This window comes from Sinocyclocheilus grahami, unplaced genomic scaffold (genome assembly GCF_001515645.1).
Source record: "Sinocyclocheilus grahami isolate Dianchi unplaced genomic scaffold, SAMN03320097.WGS_v1.1 scaffold708.1, whole genome shotgun sequence".
Taxonomy (NCBI): domain Eukaryota; kingdom Metazoa; phylum Chordata; class Actinopteri; order Cypriniformes; family Cyprinidae; genus Sinocyclocheilus; species Sinocyclocheilus grahami.
This window is the reverse complement of record NW_015505887.1, coordinates 713,341-721,496: the sequence shown is the minus strand read 5'-3', so window position 1 is coordinate 721,496 and position 8,156 is coordinate 713,341. Positions and strand designations below refer to the sequence as shown.

The window sequence follows — 8,156 nt, the reverse complement described above, 5'->3', positions numbered from 1 at the left end:
TAACAATGAGGAGGGCAGTATAGGTGACAGGTGAGTCAATCAAAATTAAAACATATGCTGCCCTACCCAAGACCAGATGCTCTGGGAGAGGCCGGGTTGTGGGTGTGTATGTGTTTGAGACAAAGACAGAGTGAGTTTGTGTGTTAGTGTGTGTGTGAGAATAGGACAGAGAGAGTTTTTGTTTCTCAACTAGCTGCGTGGGGGCTGGTTTGTGGCAGGGGGGGGGGTATATATGTAGAATTAAAACTCGTAAAAACATTGACTGCCACCTCTGAATCATGTTTCCTTCATGACGGAAGACTGAATGTGGCCTTTATGGCATGTGTATTGTTTTTCCTCTTTTAATGCCCATAGTGGGTTTGATAAAACTTAAGGCAAGACACTACAGGCAAAAACATTGTTTTTTCATGGAAATAAAACAATACACTTACAAGTGTTTATTTTATTGGACTTGCTAATTAGTGCATTATTAATTAGATAATGCATAATTTGCATTTTTAAACAACATTTTAGAAAACTTGTAATACAAATTTTTTTGCGATTTTTTTAATGTAATCAATCAACTAGGGAAATAAGATAATATCTATTAGTTTCTTTTTCTTTTCTTTTTTTACTATATTCACCTTGGTTGCTTGCATTAATGCAACAATCTTTTTTATTAGCTTAAAAGCTATGATCAAACTTTTAATATTAATTAAACTTGACAATGATTGAGTATATAAAACAATATTAGGGCTATACTAATATTCCTTAGAAATGTTTGCTAAATAGGTTCTAAAACTAATTAATTGAGCCCGAACTGCTTGATTTGCAGATTCAAACTGTGTGTTGTATATCATTTCAGTCTGTGCTATCTGTTTTTGGTAAACTTTATACATAATTTTCTTAAGTTAATTAAATGTTTTCAAAATTTAATTAAGATGTAACTTTGGAAATGTCCCATAGACTTACAGTGATAGAATGTTAAACTGACAGTGATGTCGTCATTATAATATTTTCATATCAGATTTTAATACTGAATTGTGATTGATCTTGTTTTCCTGAACTTACCTACATCTATATGTGCACTCACAATAGGTGTTGCATTCATATGCACGCAAACAGTAGGTGAACTTTGACTTAATTATATTTTAACGTTTCGAATTAAATACAGGTATTTGGAGGCGTTATTGATTGATTAAAAATAAAAAGTGCATGCCTTCATATCCCATATCCCATATTTGTTGTGCAAAAGTGATTTAACATGCACATTTATTTTGCTGCCTTGCAAGAACTGCGGTTTCCTTCAGGAAATGCTAATTTAGTTGATAGCAAGTGTAGCATTTTATAGCATGCATGGTATTTTTCATAACACAGGTTATAAACTTACCTGAGACTACTTAAAGAATATAAACAATATTTTTGCAATTGCATATTTAACTTCCTACACTATCAGAAAAACTACAAAAACTGTCAAAATCTATAGGTGCGCTCAAAGCGGGTGTTGACTTGTATATGCATGCAAACACAGTAGGTGAACTTTTACTAGATGATGGTATATTTTAACATTTTGAATTTAAAACTGGTATTTGGATACATTTTTGATAGATTAAAAACAAAATGTGCATGCCATTATATCTCATATCCCATGTTTGTTGTGATTATTTGCTCAAAGCCTAGTATTACCTTACCTTAGCATATTTATTTTGCTGCTTTGCAAGCACTGCGGTTTCCTTCAAGAAATGCAAATTTAGTTGATAGCAAGTGTAGCATTATATATAGCATGCATAAACATGCAGGTTATAAACGTACACAGGACTACTTGAAGAATATAAACAAACTATATTTTTTGTAATTGCATAGTTGTCACTGGAATGGTAACTTTTCAAACGGTACACTTTTGTACCTTATTTACCCCTATAGTTGCATATTTGTACCTTGAAGGCACATATTAGTACCTAAATGGTATTAGTACCTTTCAAAAAGGTACGGCACCAGAGACAACCTTTGTATGTACACTCTGTATCTACAAACGAACCAAAGACTTAAACTACTTCAGTCTGTGTGCATTGAATTTATTTAATACACAAGTTTCACAATTTGAGTTGAAAAATTGAAATAATTCTAATTTATTGAGATGCACCTGTACACTCTGAGAGTGTACATGTCAAAACACATATATACAAAGTTCTCATATTTAACTTTTGTGTTTGTGTCTGATTTAAAATGAACCGTAAGAGAAGTGATGTACGACAATAAGCTAATTAAATGTTTGAGGGGACCATGAGAAGACGAGTGGAGGGCTGAGCAGCTGAGATGATGAAGAGTGTGAGAGTTAAACTGAAAGAGCTAAAAGAAAGAAAGGAGACAGAGGGGATTAAGCTGGGAGAGAAAGAAAAGGGCGGGAGAGAGAGAGAAAAAGTGTCTATTTGTGTGTGTCTGTGTGTGTGTGTGTGAGAGTGATGCAGTGCACACTGGGAGTTAAGGTCCAACACGACGGCTAAGCTCCTCAGGGGGACTTTGGGCAATATCCTGTTAGAGTGGAATGCAAATCTGTGCGATTGTGACCAGGGGCCTGGCACCACAGTTCACATACACACGCACGCCTGCCTCCCTTTCTCACTGTCCTCCTTATCCCATCAAAAGCCCTTTTTACCTGTCAGGTTTTTTTTCTCTTGCAAACATTTATAGAAACTGGCATGTTCAGTGCAGGTATCTAAAAAAAAATACCTGCACCAAGCTGCCTGATGTAGCACGGTTTAGTGAGGCCCAAGGGGGGCGCCCGTGGCAAGACTGACCTGAATAGTGTTACAAACAAAACTACTGTCAGGATCTTTAGAGCATCTGCAGAAAAAGGGCCACACATGCCTCTTGAAGGAGCAGTTCACCCCAAAACCAGTGTTCATCGTGTGCTTAACTGTATTTTATTCCTAATCCTCATTTATTATATGGAACACAAAACTGTGTTTTCTCGTGTTGTATTTTTGTCTTGTTTTCCAATACAAATATCTACATATTCTTAAATCAAGATACACTTATGTGGAAAGTAAAATGACTTAAGATATGAAGTAATCTTGTTTTATGAAAACTGTATCAAAGTTAAGTGACTTTATGCTTTAAAACAAGAAAGTTAAGTGAGTTGATGCTTTTAAAAAAGAAAAATATCAAGAAAAATAAACTTAATTCAAAGTGAAAACAAGATTATCTTTATTATCCCATTTGCAGCTTTTCTTGTTTTAAGCAAAAAATACACCATTTTGATTGCTTTTGCAGAAAATAATAAGTCATTTTGCTTCTCAAGTAAATGTATTGTGATTTAAGATATTTAAATATATATTTATATTTACATTTGTATGTATATGTTCTGGAAAGTAAGGGGAAAAGATACGAAGAAAACATGAGTAATATTAATGTTTTTTATTTTTATTTATTTATTCATTTTTGTGCAGAATGACTATGGTCTAATAAGCAACAAAATGACATATCCATATGACAACACAAAAAGTGTAATTTTCACTTGTGAATTTCACAAAAAAGGGCAATACATTGAATTAACCGTAACAGGAAAGACTGAAATTGTGTTTTCTTGTCAAATGTAATCCAATAACCTTAGAAAAATCATTTTTACAATGTATGTGCCATGTTCCAAGTCTTCTAAAGTCATCATATATAGTTTTATGTGCGGAAGAAGACTGAAATGTACGTTTTTATTCACTGAATCTCTTCCAGTCCACTGTGACTTTCAAATTTTATGTGCTACCGCATATTCAGAACTTTTTATATGACCTTTTTTGTCACTTTAGCAGCTTGTCAGCCATTGATCAGTCCAGGTTTTTATTGCATGGAAAAGAACAGCATGAACATCCTTCAAAATGCTTTGGACCAACATGAGGGTGAGTGTAAGATTTTTGGCTGAACCCAGCCTTACTTTTATTGTATTTCTGTTGTCTTTTTTCTCACATTCTGTCATTTTAGTGCAATTAAGGAAAGCTCTTAAAGCTCAGATCTGTTGCGTGGTTTGTGACTTTTCACTCCGGAGGTGTTTGGTGGGGTTTGTTCCAGGCTGGAGTCTGCTTTAGGTAATGAATAAAACGCTGAGACACTTTCATCTGTGGTTGATATTGTTCAGTCATCTTAGTCATCCGTTCCTCTCCCACGTCTTTGTGAGTCACGCCGGCTCTTTTTTAGGTCACCCTCTCATTTAAATGACCACCAGGAAGAAGTGGGAACCTGGTGGTTTACAAACGGACATTTATGCGGAGGAAACATCGCTGTTTTTTATTAGAAAATACCAAAGGAACCATCTGGGATGCTCTTCAGAAGAGTTGAGAGGCTCTGTTTCAAAGGGCCTATCCGCTGGCAAACTCTGATAGGAACTGATCTCAAGTGCATGTTGGGAAACACGTTTGAGTCTAATGGGTTAATTAGCTCCGAGTGTTGCTCTGTCTGCTGAGATTTAGCCTGCCGTTGCAGCCAATGTTGTAACATGACTGTTTAAGGGGCTGATCTCTGCTTTAAAGCAATATTCTGGGTTAAATACTTCAGTTCTGTCAATGGAATGGAGACGTGCTGTTGATTCAGTAACACACTTACAGAACTTAACCAGAGCCTACAGGCAGATTGCACTGGAACATTTAAAAACATCAATAATTATTTTTATTATAGCATTTACACAAGTTACAGGAATCATCCTTTTACACTAGTTTTTTTTTAGGTGGATGAACTTTTATGTGTTATTGAAGTAAAGTAATTATAATATGTCTTATATGAACACATGCAATGACTTTAAAACAGTGTAGCAGTTGCACATTCATTTGTGCTAATTAGTGGGTTAAGGTGGATGAACTTTTAAGTCGTATTGGCATAATTTATTTCATGTAAACATTGCTTCATAGATTAAAAAATGAAGTTAGTTTATGCTTAAAACAAGTAATAATATGAGAAAAATAAGCTTTAAATATCTAAGAAAAATAAACTTACCTCAAAGGAAAACATGATTATTTTTCTGTTTTCTCTTTATTTTGTTTTAAGCATAAACACACAATTTATTTTATTTGAGTTAAAAAGACTTCATATCTAAACAGTATAGCAGTTGCACATTTAACATTCATTCAAGCTAATAGCTGTAAACAGTTTTAATTTGTTTTTACAAACTGTTAATTGAGTTTAAATACATTTTTCATGATCGACAGCTGCTGCTCATTGGGCTTTATTGCACTTAACACGGAATATTGCTTTAAAGAAATGTTTCTGCACATTAACAGGTTTGTCTTTCTTTACCTTTCCCCTCAGTTTAGTATTTGTTTGCTCTTGTTTTGAATGTGTTTGTTTTTAAATTAGTGCTCGCCACGCTGCAGTTAATTGGATTGAGCCGCAGAATCCCCGATTTGGAGCCGCACTCCAAACAGAAGCACTCTTCAGTGTTGACTTGGTAGTTCGGTCCAGCTCTGTATGGTTTTGTATGGTCTCTGTTGCAAAACAAGCACCAGCACTCCATGCCCTCAGCCCCTGAAAGAAAGCCCAGGGCCATGCTGGTTAGTGCAAACTCCCCGAGGATCAGAGCAGGAAGAAAACAAGCCAAGAGAACATCCTCTGGTGTGATTGACACGGCGCTGGCTTGTCAGCTCCAGTCTGCTTGTGTCTAAAGAGATGGCTTGGGAAAATAAGTTGAATGAAAACACACCATGTGCACTGCTTAGCTTGTTTTTAACAAAGTCCAGTGCTCTGTGCAATGGAAAGTAAGCGATGCACTGCATCGGCCAGCTGCATGTTTGAGTTTTCACACTCCGCTTAATCATCTCCTTCTTCTCTTCATCCTACAGTTTCCACGCAGTTCAGAGACGCCAACAGCCGACGCTCCCTGTGTTACATGGGTTGCTTGGAAACCAGCGCATTGGGAGTGTGTAGTGCAACACACAGAGGCACAGGATGCAGCACATAGAGAAAAACAGGCGCTCAAAGCCCACGTGTGGACAGCATCCTCCAGACGCTCATGAAGATGTCCCACGGACTTCAGTTCAGTCAGTGTCTGCTGGATTTTTACAATGCTGTGATGTTTCGGTTTGAAGTCATTGAGTTATGTACACATAAGAATGTAGACTGAGATGATAATTCAATTAATTTATTGCACTCAAAAATTTAAGATGCATTTATTTGCATTGCATATAAAATTCCCATCCATTTGGACACGGTTTTAACATAAACAACCAAATAAACGTGTGATGCATTATATAAAAATGTGATGCATGTTTGTCTGTCGTACATGAATAAAGCAGGTAAGAAATAGTTCAAATTTCTGCACTCAAAAAGTCATGCCATAGTTTATTACCTGTTTGCAACTGTTTGATTTTATCTAAATAATCCTATTTTCAAAATTAATTTATTCAAATGGTTAGAATCTGCATAAATTTGTTCATTGTAAAAAACAATTAAGTTATTCCGCTTAAAAAGTATGAACGTTAAAATATGGCTAACTGTCAGAACAAGCGATATTCAATTAGTTTAAATGTTGAAACAAATTGGATTTGTTGATGATAATATGTAAACCCGGTTGTGTATTTAAAACATTGTCATTAGTACCATTACAGAAATCTGACCTGTTTAATTTATTCATGACTGACAAATTTGCATTACATTGTTAATTAGTTTGTAATCCAGATAAATCAGAATTTTCTTTATGCAATTCAAACACATCAATCCAAAAAAAAAATTTAAAGTTTATATTTATTTATTTATTTATTTTAATTTAATTTAGTTTTATGTTTTGTTTTTTTTGGAGTGTCCAATGATAAAAAGTGCCAATTCAAAAAAAAGAAAAAAGAAAAAAAAAAATGTTCCTAGATATTGTGTGGCATTTAATATGTTTGATTGATTGATTGTGTATATATTTATTTATTTTTATTTGATTAATTTTCATGTAGTTAAATACTATGCTATAAATACTGCAGTGTTCTTGATTGTTTCATGAATTAGTGCTTTTGGTTATATTTAATTGATGTAAGTTTTCTCGCTTTCATGGTGTCACTCTTAATGAGACCTTCATTATCTTTTCTTAGGAATGGAGATTGTCAGCTGGGTCACTTCCAAATAGTTTCCCCTTACAGTCGAGTGTCTTATGAAAACTTTGCGAATCAGTTCAACTTAATCGTTCAGTTCAAAAAGGAGGTTTTGTTCACAAATCATTCCTATAGTCTATTTTAACCTTCCAACCACTCAGACCAGTGAAAATGTGTCATTAGTTGTAAGAAAGTCTGGACACTGAAACAAACTTCTGTTTGCTTGCAGGTTCACACAGCCGCTTCGGTCGCGGCGTCCCGTGGACGGATCAGAGATGTCATCTGGTTGTCTCAATTTGTGGAGTTTGGACTTTGGCCGGCTTCACCCCCTCCAGCTCTGAGGATAAAGCTGGATTAACATCACATCCCTTCTAGTATCCATGGGCTCGAGGAGGATACAGACTGGTTAAGACACTTCCTTCCCCCTCCACATCCAGTGCAAAAAAATAAAAAATAAGATGACGAAATGATAAAGGTGAAAGCTACATCTTCTTTTTTTTTTTTTTTAAGTTTAAGCACTTTGTTTGTTGTAAGTGGGTTCCCGCGGTACAACGAGTTTGCTGCTGTTGACTCACACTGTAAAAAATGACCGTGAATTTAATGCTAAAAGACTATAAAAATGCTACAGTAAAAACCTGTTAAATGGTTAACGGTAAATTCCCCTACTATATACGGTGAAAAAGTGTATTGGACAGTACATGTATTGGACATTAATTTTACGGTAGTATACCGTTTTTGGAAGTAAAAAAGACCGTATAATTTACAGTGAATAACCGTAAATTGACATTCCCAGAATTCCCTGCGTTACATTTCAAATTTGATGTTTTTTTTGTTGAAATAACTGTTTCTTCTTCTAACTATGATTTTTTTTTTTTTTAAACCTGCATTTGGTGGTTATCAGTGTATTACAAAGGTACAAAACAGATTTCAGTACTTCAATAAGGTTGGTATATTAACATTATATCAGTTAATGAAATTACGGTATTTAACTGTAAATTTAAGTTAAAACGGTAAAACCTAAAACGTTGCTACCGTATTTTTTACGGTAAAGTTCCGGCAACCACTGCTGCCGGTTTTTTACCGTAAATTATTATTATTTTTTTTTACAGTGTTGTATCATGG

At 34.9% G+C, this 8,156-nt stretch overlaps 1 long non-coding RNA gene across 1 annotated transcript in view; it reads left to right on the top strand.

The window, feature by feature from the left end:
• Positions 1-7,493, top strand: part of LOC107560049 (uncharacterized) — an 8,703-nt gene extending 1,210 nt beyond the window's left edge. The window contains exons 2-4 of the long non-coding RNA XR_001605686.1: positions 3,783-3,872; positions 5,802-5,999; positions 7,264-7,493. This is a non-coding gene — a long non-coding RNA (uncharacterized lncRNA). The remainder of the gene's footprint in view (positions 1-3,782; positions 3,873-5,801; positions 6,000-7,263) is intronic.
• Positions 7,494-8,156: the final 663 nt, after the last annotated feature.